Consider the following 16766-nt stretch of genomic DNA (forward strand, 5'->3'; position numbering starts at 1 on the left):
AAGCTTTGTGGGAAGCTTTGTGGGTGACTTTACTTGCATCCGAGTGTGCAGAGACCTTGGAGGAACCTTTGGAAAAGTCACTTTGGCTTTGCGAAGTGGTTTTGAGAGCCTGTTAAGAGCTTTCAAAGAAAAAGTCGTTTTTTGAGCTTTTCCCTGTTCCGTTCGATGACAGAGACTCCGTATTGACTTGTAGAGGCAACTATTGCTTGCTTTTGGTGTCCACATTACTTCAGGAGCTTGGAAACACCTTCATTCTTGAATCTGGGATCATTTCAGTGGATTTCTGACTCACTGTGTCAATTCCTGCGTTTTTTGCCCGGGTGTTGGAACTCAAGTTTGGAGCAACCATTTGCAGATCTGTCAGTTCCGGTGGACTCAGGAGGTCCTAAAACTTCTATGTTGCTCATCATTCACACTCGGGTGGAGTTTACAGATAGCTCTGTTTCCAAAAACGTTTTTCATTCCGTGTGTTGGACCCAGTGATTGAGACCACGGTTTCCAAAACCGTCTGTCCCATTGCATTCCGGACGCCCAAAAACCCCTACCTATCAGTTCTTGCATGATTCGGTGGAGGATTTTCAGAGTTATAAATCTCTGTGTATTCGATTTCGTCTCTCTATTATGCATTTTTCATACTAAGGTTTTGAAACCTTAGATTTATGCCACATGGCAGTGGATAAGTGTTGACTCCCATTTCTCACTCATCGGTTGGGATTTTGGAGTTCTGGCAGAAGAGAGATATTTGCAGATTTTCTTGCTGAGTCCAATTATGCGATGGCGCCCATGTTTTGAAGCATCTCAGGTCCTATTTTCAGTAGCGCTCATTACCGTGGGACTATGATTTCTTGAGCATACCTTATGCAGATCACTCTGGTTGCAGTTTGAGCAGTGTGCGCTCATTCGTGGTGTGCATTGGGTTGCAGTGGATGATTTATAGGCCATTTGGATGCATTGCGGTCCTTGTTGGATGTGCTGATAGGCCCAAATTGCCTTGTGGGATGCTATTTTTTATGGACGCTTTGCACATGGATGCTATTTTAAGCTGAGGGACAGCTTTGACACATTGCAGGTGATGCACTGATAGTGCTATGCTCTCTTGGATGAGACATTATTGATGCATATGCCAGTGGACAGTGTTTATGCTTGAGTCATTTGGCACTTATTGGCATTTTCTTTTGGGCCAGATTTGCTCATATGGATGCATAGTATATGCACATGAGTCAGATGCATCTTTTGATGCTTTGAGCTTTGAATTTTGGTGATATTTCAGTCTATTGTGGCATACACATTTGGGTGCACCTAGTATTTGGTGTGATTCTCTCTTGCAGGCACTAGCATTTGGGATTTTGTTTCATTTGCATCATGGCATCCTCTTCCACGTCTGAAAAGGAGTTTTTCAGCATTAAAAAGTTTGATGGGACAAACTTTTCTTTGTGGAAAGAACAAATAAGGGATGTGCTTATTCAAAAGAAGCAGATTAAACCCTTGGCAGGTATTGAAGCTAAGCCTGCAAATATGTCTAAGGATGATTGGAATGAGTTGGATGCATTAGCAAAGTCTACTATTAGACTTCATCTTGCAGAGTCAGTTTATTTCACAGTAGTGAATGAGCAGACTACGGAAGATTTGTGGAAGAAACTATGTGCCACTTATGAGAAGGAAACTGCCTCTAATAAAGTTTACCTCATGAAGAGGTTGTTTGAGCTGCAAATGAAGGAAGGGGTCTCCATTGCTTCTCACTTGAATGAATTCAATATTATTTTCAGCCAGCTTCAGGCTCAGAAAATGAATTTTGATGCGGAGACTAAGGCAATATTTCTCTTATGTTCATTGCCATCCTCATGGGATACCTTCCGTACAGCTGTCAGTAACTCTGCACCTGGTGGAGTACTGAAATTTGATGATGTTGTGGGTAGCTTGTTGGCCGAGGAGATTAGACGGAAGTCTATGGATGGCAACAAGCAGGATGCAGCCTTAAATGTGCAAAGGGGCAGATCACAGTTCAGGGGGAAGTCCCAAGAAAGAGGGAAGTCTCGTAGCAAATCCAATAAGAAGGGCCATATGAAAAAGGATTGCTACAAGCTGAAAAGAGAGCAAAAGGATAAGAAAAAGAATGCAAATTGGGGTGCAAATCAAAAGGAAGAGAGTCCAAGGGAGGACAAAGGAAAAGTGAAGATCGAGGAGATCAATGCAGTCACACATGATAGTGACAATGACGTTCTCTTTATGTCTAGTTTATCTGTAGAGTTGCTTACCACTTCAGATGATGCATATTCCCAGGATTGGATTTTGGATTCTGGTGCTTCATTCCATGTTACTCCCCATAGGGAATGGTTCTCCACTTATGACAGTGGAAAGACAGGTTGTGTGCATCTTGGAAATGACTATGCATGTGACATAGTGGGAGCAGGTGACATAAAGTTTTCTTTTGCAAATGGGTCTGCATTTGTTTTGAAACATGTGAGACATGTGCCTAAGCTGACCAAGAGTCTTATTTCAGTGGGTCAGCTAGATGATGCTGGTTTTCACACCACTTTTGGCTTTCAGAGTTGGAAAATTCAGAAGGGCTCTATGCTTTTGGCCAGGGGTGCCAAGTGTGGGACTTTGTATCCCTTACATGTATCAGGGGTATTTGATCATGTTGTTGCAATAACCGAGCAGCCAAGCACTTCTTTGTGGCATTGCAGGTTGGGGCACATGAGCCAGAATGGAATGAAACTCTTATGTCGTTTGGGTTATGTACCGCATTTGAGTTTCTCTGATTTTGAATTTTGTGAGCATTATCTCTATGGGAAGCAAACTAAATCAGCCCATAAAAGAAGGGAAAAGAAAGAGTTTGAAATGCTTGATTTGGTGCATTCAGACGTATGTGGTCCCATGCCTACACGGTCATTAGGCGGGGCTAAATACTATGTGACATTCATTGATGATGCAACTAGGAAAGTGTGGGCTTATGCTATAGCTCAGAAGAGTGATGTGTTCAAGGTATTTCAGAAATGGTTGGCCTTGGTTGAGAATCAGTCAGGTAGAACGCTTAAATGCCTACGGACTGACAATGGTGGAGAGTATCTCTCTCATGACTTTCAGCATTTTTGTGATACTCGTGGGATTAAGAGGGAGCTTACATCCCCTCGTACTCCAGAGCAACATCCAGTTGCAGAAAAGATGAACCGTACCATTCAAGAAAGGTTGCAATGCATGCTTTCCAATGCAAGTCTTTCTGGTGGTTTTTGGGCTGAGGCAATGAAGACTGCAGTGCATGTGATCAATAGATCACCTAGTAAGAGTTTGGATGGTGGTATTCCTGAAGAGGCATGGAGTGGAAAGAAGCCCTCTTACTCTCATTTGCGTATATTTGGGTGTGAGGCATATGCACATGTGCCAAAAGAGCTTCGAAAGAAGCTAGATCCTAAGTCTAGGAAATGCATCTTTCTGGGTTATGGTGAAAGTGGAGAGATGGGCTATCGTCTCTGGGATCCAGAAGCAAAGAAGATCATACACAGCCATGATGTGGTCTTCAATGAGAAGAAGATGCATAAGACACCCATGAGGGATGTGGAAATGAGGAGAATCACTTTCCAGGATGTGAATCCACCTGCATATGTTGATAGACAGCAAGCTGTCCATGCACCAAATGTGCAAGAAATGGTGCCACCAAGTACTCCCACAGGTATACAATCAAGGGTAGATGATGGATCATCTATTGGTGGAAATGATGAGCCAAATGTGGCTGATATGCAGGTGGGACAGCAAGCTGAAATGCCCTTGAGAAGATCATCTAGAGTGTCTAGACCGCCTGATAGGTTTGTTCCAGGGGTAGACTATGTGATGCTTACTGATTGCGGGGAGCCTTCTTGCTACAGAGAGGCTATGATGCGTGAGGATCAACGCAAGTGGGAGTATGCTATGCAATCAGAGATGAGTTCACTTATGAAGAATAAGACTTGGGACTTGGTTTCTTTGCCACATGGAAAGAAAGCATTGCCATGTAAATGGGTCTACAAAATGAAGGTCACAGGTGATGATATGCCTAGGTACAAGGCCCGTTTGGTTGCTAAAGGGTTCAAGCAAGAGAAGGGTGTGGACTTTGATGAGATATTCTCTCCGGTTGTGAAGATGACCACACTTAGATGCATGCTTGGACTAGTGGCATCAGAGGATATGGATCTTATGCAAATGGATGTCAAGATAGCTTTCTTGCATGGGGATTTGCATGAGGAAATTTACATGGTGCAGCCGGAAGGCTTTGAAGAAAAGGGCAAAGAGCATTTAGTTTGCAAGCTGAAAAAGAGACTCTATGGTCTTAAGCAAGCACCTAGAGAATGGTATCACAAGTTTGATGCTTTCATTCGGTCCCAGGGTTTTAGAAGGAGTGAAATTGATCACTGCCTCTACACTAAAAGGGCTAAGGATAATAGCCTGATAATCTTGGCACTATATGTGGATGATATGCTATTGGCTAGCAAGAATACTTATGAGCTAGATGCATTAAAGGCCAAGTTGCATGAGGCCTTTGATATGAAGGATTTGGGACTTGCAGGTCACATTCTTGGTATGCGCATCACGCGTGATCGGAGTAGGAAACTCCTTTGGCTTTCACAAAAAGAGTATGTTATAAAAGTATTGCAGCGTTTCAATATGGAGGGGGGAAGATAGTGAGTACTCCATTGCCTCCATATGTGAAACTGAGTCATACAGATAGTCCCAAATCAGATGAGGAGAGGGCCATGATGGCCAAGGTTCCTTATGCATCAGCAGTTGGGAGTCTTATGTATGCTATGATAGCTACTAGACCAGACATTGCATTTGCAGTGGGAGTTGTTAGCCGGTATATGGCTAATCCAGGAAAGAGGCATTGGGAGGCAGTTAAGTGCATCATGAGGTACATGAAGGGTACCAAGGAGATGTGCATTTGCTTTGGTAAAGGAGACATGCGTGTACTTGGGTACACAGATTCAGACTATGCAGGAGGGCATGTGGATAGTAGGAGATCCACTTCCGGTTATGTGTTCACCTTTGCAGGTGGTGCAGTGTCGTGGATGTCTCGTGCACAGAAGTGCATTGCTTTGTCTACCACAGAGGCTGAGTATGTTGCAGCCACAGAGGGTTGCAAGGAGGCTATATGGCTTGATCGGCTAGTGGGAGATTTGGGGATTCATACAGGTGTACCGACATTGCATAGTGATTCCATGAGTGCTATTCAGCTAGCACGGAATCCGGTCTTTCATGCAAAGACCAAACACATTGAGGTCAGGTATCATTTCATCAGGGAGGTACTTGAGGACAAGCGCATAGAGCTTGTCAAGGTTCATACAGATGATAACCCTGCAGATATGCTGACGAAAAGTCTACCTAGTCAGCGGTTTGAGTATTGTCGTGTATTGATGGGCATTGGATAGTATGCTCACTGGTTCTTCTCCCTTAAAGGCACATTGTCCTTTAAGTGGGAGGTTGTGGGGGTTAAAGGTCACTGTGCCTTAACCCCGGTTATGTACAATACTCAAACACATATATAAATGAATGAAAAAGAAGATTAGGGTGGTTCTGCACCCACCAAACTTGTGTGGCTCTCTGTCTCTCTCTCTCCTTCTTCCGTTCTTGCTTCCGTTGAGAGCACTCTCAAGTGGAGGGTGTAATCCCAACCCTCGAAAGCAGGATCATGCAAGCATCTAGCTCTTAGAGCCATGCTTCTCCCAATGGCGAGTGCGCTTGTGAACGCACAATCTTGTACTCGCCTATGGTTGGTGCCGAGGTGTGCTTTCGTGTTTTCTGGGGGGCGTGCTTGCTGCGGATGGCTCTTCTTGAGTAGCCTGTTAGGTGGAGGTTTCTTTGTCTTGTAAGTCCTCTGCGGGTATTTCGGTCAGCATGGCCGAGGGAGTGCTTTAAAAATTTGATGGGCTAGTGGTCTCTAGAATAGGGCGAGGTGGAGACCCAGGTGAGCCTCGAATTTGAAAAAGTCATGTTCGGACTCCATGGCAAACAGAAGTGGAAGTTGAGTGATGAGGGAATCGGTGGATGAGGAAGAACAAGAGGACATCAATTTGCTAGTGGGGATGGAGAAGAAGTGGGCAAGAAACTGTCAAATTTTTGGATAAATTTTGACAGAGTTTTTGCTGTCACAGCTATGGCAATGGCTCGGTGGGGTGGGCCTGCTTTTATGGATTTCTATCCCTCCGACCGGTTGGATAATGGTATGGCAATGGTCGATGCTAAATTTGATGGCAATGATCAATGGCGAAACTTGATGGCGATAGTCGGTGTGGAGTATCTTAGGCCATGATCGACATGGTACTAAAATGGCGATGAGGTGGTGCTATTTTGGATGGTGACGACTCGATGAGGTGTCATGATTACGACGGTCGATGGAGAAACTTTTGACAATGGTCGGTGGCATAAGGGCTTGGCAAGATGATCGACGGCGAATGTTTTGACAATGATCGGTGGCGAATGTTTTGGCGATGGTCGGTGGGGTAGTGACTGTGTAAAAAATGGGAAAAAGAGAAGGAGGAGTGGGGTGGGGGAAAATGTGATGGAACGGAGTGCACTTGTGTTGTGCAACATGATGAGGTTAGCGTATAAGAGCATGAGCACTTGTAAAAATGTAAGAACAGACCTAGTGCTGACCGTGTGTACACGTGCGGTGTGTTTGATAGGGACTAGGTGAGCTGTGGGTGCATTAGGTGAGATGCCTACTATATTGACCCACCTAGACCTAGATGTGATGATTATGATGAATGCGGTGGAGGCGGGTGCCGTACTATAGCATACCGAGTGAGGAGCCATGTAGAGTATGCATCTATCATGTTCCTTACCTTGGATGTCACAAAGGCACTTTTGTGTCAAAATTTGTTGTTGTTGTGGGATCTGACTTCGAGTGTCTGTCCCTAGGGGGAGGTTCTTGTCTCTTTGTGGGGTGGAATTTGGTTCCTATGGAGTTCCTCTAGTAGTGGAGGCAATGCTTGTGTGGAGTCCGACTGTCCGTGGTGGCACCAGCGAATAATTGGTACCTTGAGGTTGGCCTACTGTATTCAGTTAATTGGAAAGTTCTTATGGGGTTGTATCCTAGAGAGGCACAGATCCTTGTGGTGCTACCTTTGACGTTTTTGGGGTTTGCAATGTCTTGTTTTGGATCCAGGTGACTTTGTTGCCTTGGCCGCCCGAGTGGGCGATGTTGCTCAAACTGTTGGTGATGTGTGGCATTGGATAAGGTGTGAGTGTTGGGCACGGCTTTCTCTGGGTAGTGAATGTGCATGGGGGAAGCAATCTTGAGGTGACCGGAGCTGATGTTGCGATGTTACCATTCTCAGGGCATCGGTTTCGATTGAAGTGATGTTGGGAACAGAGGATAGCATCTTGTACTTGCAGCTCCTAGATTTCTTGAGCAGAGGATGGTAGCATGGGTTGAGCGTGCAATGGCATTGATTTACAACTGCGAGCTTTGTTCTCCTTTCGAGTTGGGCCTTTGAGCGGTGTGCTGGTGGAGGTTGGGGCTTCCAATTGGCTTTGTTGCATCGCTTCATTATTGTGAATTATTGAGGTTGGGGCCGAAGAGGGGGGGCTTGGTCTGCACAGTGGGACTACCGCCATTTGACCACAATTGGTAAGCAAAGCAGTTCAAACATGCCGGTTGATTTGGCAGTTGACAGCGTAGCACCAGGTTCTTCCTAGAATAATCTGCTCCTCGGTGGCCTCTATAGGGAGAACATAAAAGCATATATCCACAGCTTGGAGAACAACCGTTAGACTTAGATTTAAATAGCCTAGGGTTTGCAACAGTTGGCCGTTCATAGCTCTTATTGAGGCAATGGTGAGGGTTAGGGGTATCTATAGCTTTTCCCATACCTCTCGGGAGATGAAATTGTGGCTCGCTCTTGGGTCCACGAGTGCTTTGATGTGCATGCGCAGTACCTGTAGCTGAACAAGCAACCTAGCTGGCTCTATTGTTAGTTCATCCATTGGTTGCATTTGTTCAGTCATTGCCTTAAAAAGGGTCATTTGTCTACATTGGTAGATCTTAGCATTATAGGTTTTGGCTTCCTCGATGGTCTAGCGCTTCATCCTGGCCACCTTTGCCTTGAGTTCTTTTTCTCTATGCATGGCTTGAAGGGTGGAGATAGTGAGTGGTCCATAGTATCTTTTCAGTTTACTTCCCTTTAGGTAGCCATCCAATTCTGTTCCATTAAGGGTGGCTATTCGGCACGACCCTTGGGGGTGATCTCATCAATGACGCAGGAAGGACCCATACCTCGGTACTTAAGCTTACGTTTGGTGTTGCAGACACTGTACAGGATTGCCAAGTCTCCTTCTGCTAGGTCCTTGTTCTTGAGGTTGTGGTCGAACCATTTTTTAGGTCGAACCTTTTCTACTTAGAGAGCATAGGCTTCTCGCAACCTGGTCTCTTCTAGCTTTTTAAGGTTAGCTAGCCTTTTGGCTAGCACATTTTTTGTGAGTATTTCCTTTACGGCAAGATAGAGGCTAGGCACTACATACTTCATTGGCATTACTGCCTCTACCCCAGGGGCTAACTTGAATAGGGTACAATGTGTTGCCACCTTGCCCGAACAAGTACTTATGGTATGGGCGCGTCACTTTGCATGCAACTCAATATCACATAGGTTGAGGCATAGGCAAAGAATTGTGCCCATCGGATATGCTTTGCATAGGTGATCATGCATTATACACCATTTTTGCCTTAGTGTCATGCACAACCGTAAAAAAATATGGTCCTAGATGTGTTATTTGAACAAGTACTTATGGGATGGGTGTTCCACTTTGCATGTAAGTCAATTCCACCTAGTTTAAGGTGCATGCAAAGTATTGTGCCCATCGGATATGCTTTGCATTATCGATCAAGCATAATGCTGCTATGAGCTTATGCGCCCAATCGGTATGATTGGCTTCTACGATTGGCTTCTACGATTGGCTTCTACTGTACATGTGATAATCTTACAACAAGTTTTGTTGGAGCTTTTGGCCAAGCCATTTGCTCTTGGGTAATATGGCATTGACTTCCTATGAATGATCATGAACTCACTTGTCAGGATTGCTATGGTTTTGTTGAGGAAGTGAGTTCCTCGGTCGTTGACTAACTTCAACGGGCATCCAAACTGCGTGATGACTTGTTCATATAAGAACTTGGTGGTGGATCTTGCATCAGCCTTTACCGTGGCTCTTCCTTCTACTCACTTGGTGAAGTAGTTAGTGGCTAGGATGATGTATCATGCCCTAGTCCCCTTAGTAGTGGCTAGGTTTATGGGACCAATGAAATCGATGCCCCACTTCTTGAAGGGTTGGTCAGCTAGGATTCTGGTCAAGGGCATCATGTCTACCCTCTGCGATTCCTGAGTGGGCTTCTTCATGCACTTTGATGTATTCTATTTGCATACGCATCTTTGCAATATGCCATCCTTACCCATGTGGTAGAGTTGGCTTGCTATCAGCTAATATGGTGCTACATCCTTATTGAGTTTACGAGCTCTGTCCTTCTTAAGGTCTCGGCCAAGGGGTAGTCCGTTGGCCAAGTAGTGGCCAATTTTGGTGGCCCATTCTGGAATGACGTTGAGGAAGAAGAGGGAAGCGGCAGGGAGATCATCTTCTACTCTCGTTGTTTGGAGCTTTGCCATTTGGGATCCTTGATAGGTGGTCAACCAAAACATGGGTTTTGCCCTTGCGCACAGTGACTGTAAAGTCAAATTCTAGTAGGATCAGCATCCACCTAGTGATGTGTCCCATCATGCAGGGTTTGTTGACCAAATACAGCAATGCTTGATGGTCCATGAAGAAGACAAACTTGTTAGTTAACAAGTAGTGCCTAAAATTCTTGACTACATAGACCATGGCTAGGCCCTCTCTCTCGATGGTGGTGTAGTTAACTTCGGCCTCATTTAGTTGATGGCTCACAAAGTATATTGGGTAATCCAAATTATGCTCCCCGGGCTAAGCTAAAACACATCCAATGGCAAAGTTAGAGGCATCAATGTGGACATGGAATATTAAATTCCAATCGGGAGACCTCAGTACTGGGGTGGTGGCTAGAGCTATCTTGAGGGTTTCAAACGATGTTTGGCATTCTTCGGTCCACTCAAAGGATACTAGCAGTTTGTATAACGAGCAGGCTATGTTGGCGTAGAACAAAATAAATCTCCGGTAATAGCTTGTGTGGCCAGTGAATTGTTGAACTCCCTTAGCGTTGGTGGGGGAGGAAACTCCAAGATGAGTTTGATTTTGCTATGGTTCATAGATATTCCATTCCGTGACATTATGTGACCTAGGATGATGCCATGTTTGACCCAAAATTGGCACTTAAGGGGGTTGAGGGATATGCAGTATAAGCAACATTTCTTGAGAATGAGCCTGAGATACTTCAAATGGTTATCCCATTTTGAGCTCACGCAGATATCATCCAAGAAGGCTTCCACAAAGTCCCTCAGGTATTCCTTGAATACTGTGATCATCATACATTGGAATTCACATTGGTTAATCTGAATATCATAACCCTAGCTGCATATACTCCCCATTTGGTTGTGAAGGGGGTCTTATGTTGATCATGGGGGGCAATCGAGACTGGGTTGTAACCCAAAAATCCATCTAGGAAGCTATAAGCTTCCTTTCTAGCCACACTTTCTAGAACATGTTCTATGAGGGCAAGTGGTAGTGGTCACATCTCATGGCCGCATTTACCTTCTTCAAATCCATGCATACTCTAATTTTTCCATTCTTGTTTAGGACTATCACAATGGGTTATACCCAGCTTGTATGCTTGATGTCATAGATGAATCCTTCATCTATGAGTTTCTAGATTTCTTCCCTCACTATGAGTGCATATTTAGGATTCATAAGATAGGGGCATTGCCATTCTGGCTTGGTATCATCTATCATGGGGATTGTATGCTACACTACTGCGGCAGGTACTCCTTTCATGTTCATGTATTTCTAGGCCATGCAGTCCTTATATTCCCGTAGGAGAGCTATTCTGGCGTTCTCCTCACTCGGAGTGAGGTCATCAATGACAAATATTGGTTGTAGGTCTTGCCCTTCCAGGGTTAAATTTACTTCCTTGATTGGGGCTGGTGGTCCATCATATCCTTGTGAACCACCATCCTCTCGGTATCTTTTAGCCTGTTGGTATAAGATCTTGCGACCCTGAATAGTATAGGCCTTGTAGTGGGCTAGCACCTGCCATAGGTCTTCTTTATCCTCAGTCTCCTTGTCTTTTTCTGTCGGAGTAGTGGACTTTTTGGCCTTAGCCTTGCCTTTGGATACAGGGGATTTGGGACCTGAAGGGGGCTCTTCCTTTGTACTTATAGAGCTGATGGGGGTGGTTACCTTAATTATTCTATCTCCCCAGTTAGAGGAGAACTCATGGTGGGCGGTGGTGGTGCCTATGTAGGTCAGACAATGAAGATATGATTTTACCCTTACCATTCCCTTGGTTACCTCTCGGGGTTTGAGTAGGTTGAACATCCTTAGCAGAACCATCGGGGTTAGACCCTCGAGCTCTGGGGTGGTGATTTGAAACCCTACTCTTTCTAGGACATCTATGTTGCCTAAGATGTGCATCTAGTTCTATGAGAATTCTAGCTCAGTACTAGAAGTTGTCAGACTCCTTCTCATCCTCTCCCTTGTCACAGGGTTGTTATAGCTTTATGGAGGTGGCTTGGGTGGTGGTGTTGGACTCTGCAGTAGCAAAGAGGTTCCCTGACAATGGGTGGGCCTTGTAGGTATGTAGGTCTACTCTCATGGTTTGCTCCTCGTGTCGCAAGTAGATATTATCATTACACCAATCATGCACGAATTTGGACATTTGCATGAAGGGTCTACCTAGAATAGCTTCATATCTAGGCTATCGAGTGAAGTCCATGACCACGAAGAATCTGACGGGGTACGTGAATCCAAACAGCTTAATGTTTCCGCCACTCAGTACTCCCAAAGTTTCAACTATTCCTCGATCTGCTAGCTTTAATACTAGATGGGTCTGCTCGAGTGCTGGTTTTCCCCATTTTTCCCAGCATTCCTTGGTGTAGACACTCACTCCTGCTCCCCCATCCAGGATGGCTTCCACCTTCTAGTTTTGGTAGACTATGGGGATTGAGGCGTTTGTGTCATCTCCCTCAAAATACTGGCCTAGCTTGTTGATGGGAATCTTCGGTAAGTTCTGCCCCATATCTCATGTTGATTGGTTGGGCTTAGGGCTGCCAGGGGCTGGAGCTAGGAACAGTTTGTTCATCCAATTGAAAAGATCATGCCATAGGATGGGATTTCGTCTTAGCAGCGATGCGATTGGCCCTTTCACTTTAGTAGATAGGAAGGCAACCAACCCGACACTTTTGCAGGGTTTCAGTGAAGCTTCTTCCTCCATGGACAACATGTCATCGAAGCCATATAGGCCTCCTTCGTCCTGGAGGTTCTGCAGCACTGGGTCTTCTTGGAACATCTTCTGCATTAGATCCGGAGCTTCCGATTGCTCCAAGCTGAGGTGTTCTTCTTCCGCCACTCTTTTTGGGACCTTGAGTGATTTTGCCCCTCGATGCCCCATCAAGTAGGCTAGATGGATAGTATCTGATCCCCTACTAGCCTTTAGTCGATGTTCAAACTTATCCTGGCACTCACACACCAAGTTCTGCATATCCTTTACGTATTGCTTCTCTAAGACTGTGGGTCAGGGTAGGTCTCTATATAGGTGGGAGCCGGTGTGAGGCCCTAAGCCTGCACTGGTTTGTTTACTTCAGGAATAGAAGGTACCTCAGGGTCACCTTGGATGGAAGATTGTTCGAAAGTAGAGGAGGTGGCAAGGGTAGCCGTCTCCTCATCAGAACCTTCTTGGATGTGAACACCTAATTGGATCTGTCACCCACTCGAATGGCTTTCTTGAAATGAGTTAGAGGCTATGGAGGAATCTCGAGCAATGGGAATACCTTACCCTTCTTGGTGAGCTTCTTCATGGCCTTGCTTAGTGCCTTGGTCTGCATCCTTGTTGTAATGACCTGTAGTGGCACTGCGGCCACTTGGCCTTGTTTAATGCTAAGCAAATTGTCTTTGGAAGGGTGACTGGAGTGTTTGGCCTTCTCATGGGACAATCCTGAAATAGATGCTTCGTGTTGCATACTGTGCACAAGGGAGTGGGGTTGGTTGCAGTTGGGGTAGTGGGCGTATGATCCCTGTAGGGACAATCCTTTAAGAAGTGTGGGCCCTGGCATTTGAAATAGGACACTAGTGGGTTTGAAGTGCCTCGGTAGGGGCATTCACTTGCTCTATGGGGATCTTGGTAGGTATAACATTGGAGCGGGGGCCTCTGCGCAATTGAGTTCAAATCTCTCGCTCTCATGTTTACAGGGGCAGTCTAGAATATGGGGACTTGTTGATCCTTTGGCAGGAGGTACTGAGCTAAGACTCTGAGCTAAGGCTCCACTCCCTTCCTCGTAGGGGTAATAATCATGAGTTCCATGATCATGGTCTGTTTCCTCCCAGTCGTTGGGCAACTCTTCAACCAACACTTGATTGACTGGGGCGATGTGAGGTAGCGAGGGTTGGGGACCTAGTATCGGTGGAGGCAGCAGAGCTGGCTAGGCCTGGTACTAGCTAGAGCTAGCCACACGGCCACCTTGCAAGATCTGGGGGTTGGGTGGGGCTGTTAGGGCCAATGGGCATTGCATTTGATACATGGGTTGGGGAAGGGACCTTGGAAATCAATATTGGGAGGTATCATGGTTTCCCCACCTATGGCAGTGTGCACAATAGAATGTCAACCTTGCCCTTAGTTACGGGCACTCGTTGGAGGGGTGGTTGCCATTGCATACTCTGCACCAGACATTGTCTCTTCGTGGAAACAAGTGGGGATTGCTCGGCACCTCTTTGTATGTTCCTGCTCTCCATTGTTTTGCTGACCCAGTTGCTCCAACAAATTGGAGGCTAGCTCACTCACATCCAAGCTTTTAGGCTCGTTAGCCTCCTTCTTACCTGACTCTACACTCAAGGACCTAATTGAGGGGTTGACTTTGGAGGGGGCCGAAGCCTTGTCCGAATCCAAATTGTCCATCATATTGTCACATATACGGATGGCCACCTTGCTGCATAGATCAAAGGAGGTGGGATTCATCACCATAAGGTGATCATGCAGCTTTGGGTCTGCTAACCCGATAAGGAACTGAGGCAACCGTCGTTCATCACACATTTGCTCATAGGGTTCACAGTGGGCATTAAGGTGCTTAATCCTTGCAATGTAATCCCTCAAGGATTCTTTGTCCTATTGTTTTACCCCATACAGTTGGTTGATCGGGCTCCATTCATGGCCGCTGGGAGTGAATTCCACAATAAAAGCCTTTCTCAATGTCTCCCAATTGATATTTTTCTCTAAGGTGAGAGCCCTATACCATTGACCTACCTTGCCATCTAGGCCAAGGCCGAATGCATTGGCCATTTCAAGGTCGCCTAGTGCACCAAAGGCTTCACAAATCTATTCGAACCTTTCCACATGGGAGATTGGATCTCCTTCTCCGAGGAATTTGGTCATTAGCTAGAAAATGGCTATGGAACGGCTTCTCAAGGGATTTCTCATTCCTATAGGGAACACTGGGGTGGGTGGTGGTGTTGTTGCCCCCCTTTCTAGGGCGTGCACCAAAATACGCATAGCCTCGTCAATTAACACCATTTGAGAAGCTAGCGGATGTGGTGTTGCTGGGGGACAGGTCGCAGGGCTGGCCTTGGGCCTGCTGGCCCAGGTGGTGGTGTCCATGTAGTTGCTGGTGTTGCCATTGGGATAGAAGTACCCATGCCTACATTCATTGGTGCAACTAGTATAGATGGGAAGGGATGGACTCCTGGAGGTGGGGGGGTCCTGGGGCATGGTGACATTGGTCCCATGTTGCAGGTGGTAGAGTGGGAACTTCGGTGCCCCAAGGTTGACAAAGGCTAGTGGGGTCGGGACAGTTAGAGGGTCATAAGGCATAAGGAAATGATTAAGGAATGGGTAATGACCCTAATTATAGGGGAATTTTCGAGTGGTAAGGTATATTAAATGACATAATTTCACTATTCTGACCATGTGGCTTAGTTGTTGGATTGAGCTCTTCATCTAGGGACTCATAAGCTATGGATTTTATGAACCATCAATCACACTCTTTATCTAATGGCTCACATGAGTCATGCATTTTAAGCCATTAGATGTAGATAAGATCTAATGGTCCAAGAGCAAGGTTCAGGCAGTTGGAGAAATTAATTTCTTGCTAAGCACTGATTATAGGCTGTAGGATTGGATCCTGCATAGGCGATCATTACACAATGCTACTTCATGGCCATTAGATATACTTTAGATCTAACGGCCCCAAACAAAAGCCTTGGGTGCCACTTCATGGCCATTATATCTAAAGTAGATCTAATGGCCCACTTTGGAAGTTCATAGTATCCCCTTGACTCAGGTTTTGTTTATGGAGTTCCCTCATCCATGGATCTTCATCATCCATGTTCTCCCACTAGCGTAGGCGGAGGAACTTGGATTGGCAAAGGTAGTATCTATCCCGATCTATGGCTCAAGAATGGTATGTTTTTGGCCTTCCCTTCCTGCGGACATGCCGGCAAAGGTATTCTCCATGTCCATTGCCGACTCTGTTCATCCTAAACGGCCGAACATATTAGAGAATGTACCTCTCAGCTTGGATGCAATCGAAGGTGTAGGAGAGTTGGGAGAAGCTGTTGAGAGTTGTGGTGCCATGAGCACATGTAGAGCAAAGGTATGAGCAAAGGGTAAGCTGCCACATGGCATGGAAGAGATATCCCACATGTGAGCAAGCAAAATGGATGTAAGTACCCTCACCTATAAAAGGGAGGTTCATTTGAAGGAATATCAATCAAGCACTTTGCACTATCTCAAGATTCTCTTTATGAGTCCAAGCTAATCTATCTTGGAACCTAATTTACTTGAGATACATGTCATGAGCACTCTCTTCATCATGTTTCCACATAGGTTCCATCCACCTTAGAGCGCTCCATAGATCCTGAGGCACACATGTTTTGTCATGGTATCAGAGCATAGGTCTAGCTTTTCGAGTTTAGCTCATTAGTAGTTCACTAGGATTGCTCCCATTCCTAGATTAGTTTTAGATCTCAAGAGTTCTTCATTTAGAGAGTTGAGTTCATTGTGAGCTTGAGTGTTTCTTGCTGAGAGAGGAATTTCCGTTCATTCATGAGTTAAGTGCCCTTTCTTCTTCTTCTTCTCGGATGAGGAAATTTCCATTGTTAAGGGAAAGAAAGCTTTGGAGAGAGATCTAGTTCATCGGTTTTGTGAAAAGAAAGAACCTCCAATACAATAGTCTGCAGCAAGCAACGCTCTTGTACTCAACGACCAGCTGGTTGGGGTAAGGCTCTATGAAGAGAGAGCCGATTGACTACAAGTGAGCACCTTCATAGCCATAGCCTATGCGGCCACCTCCATAGCTCGTCAAATGGGATTACGCTCACAAGCAGACCCGGGACTCCTGCAACTTTTCCAGGAGCCAAGTCTGTAGACAAGGCAGCATAGCAGTGGTAGAGCTAAAAGTCCACACTCATTTAGCTTCTGCAAGCAGCTAGCCAGCCAACGGACTCTCTCGGGCCAACACCGAACGTCTCCAACCTGCAACAGCACACAAATCCATCGAGCTCCTACCAGCAACCATCATCTCAGCTCTTCCGCAGCCCACAAGCTTCCAGACGCGACTCCATCAGCAGCCACCGAGCCTCCAATGTGAGCCCAACGTGCCCATGACCTTCAACAGTGCTTCCCACAGGCTCCT

The sequence above is a fragment of the Dipteris shenzhenensis genome, chromosome 20 (assembly GCF_047967505.1).
Source record: "Dipteris shenzhenensis isolate YYH24624 ecotype China chromosome 20, Dip_SZ_1.0, whole genome shotgun sequence".
Taxonomy (NCBI): Eukaryota; Viridiplantae; Streptophyta; class Polypodiopsida; order Gleicheniales; family Dipteridaceae; genus Dipteris; species Dipteris shenzhenensis.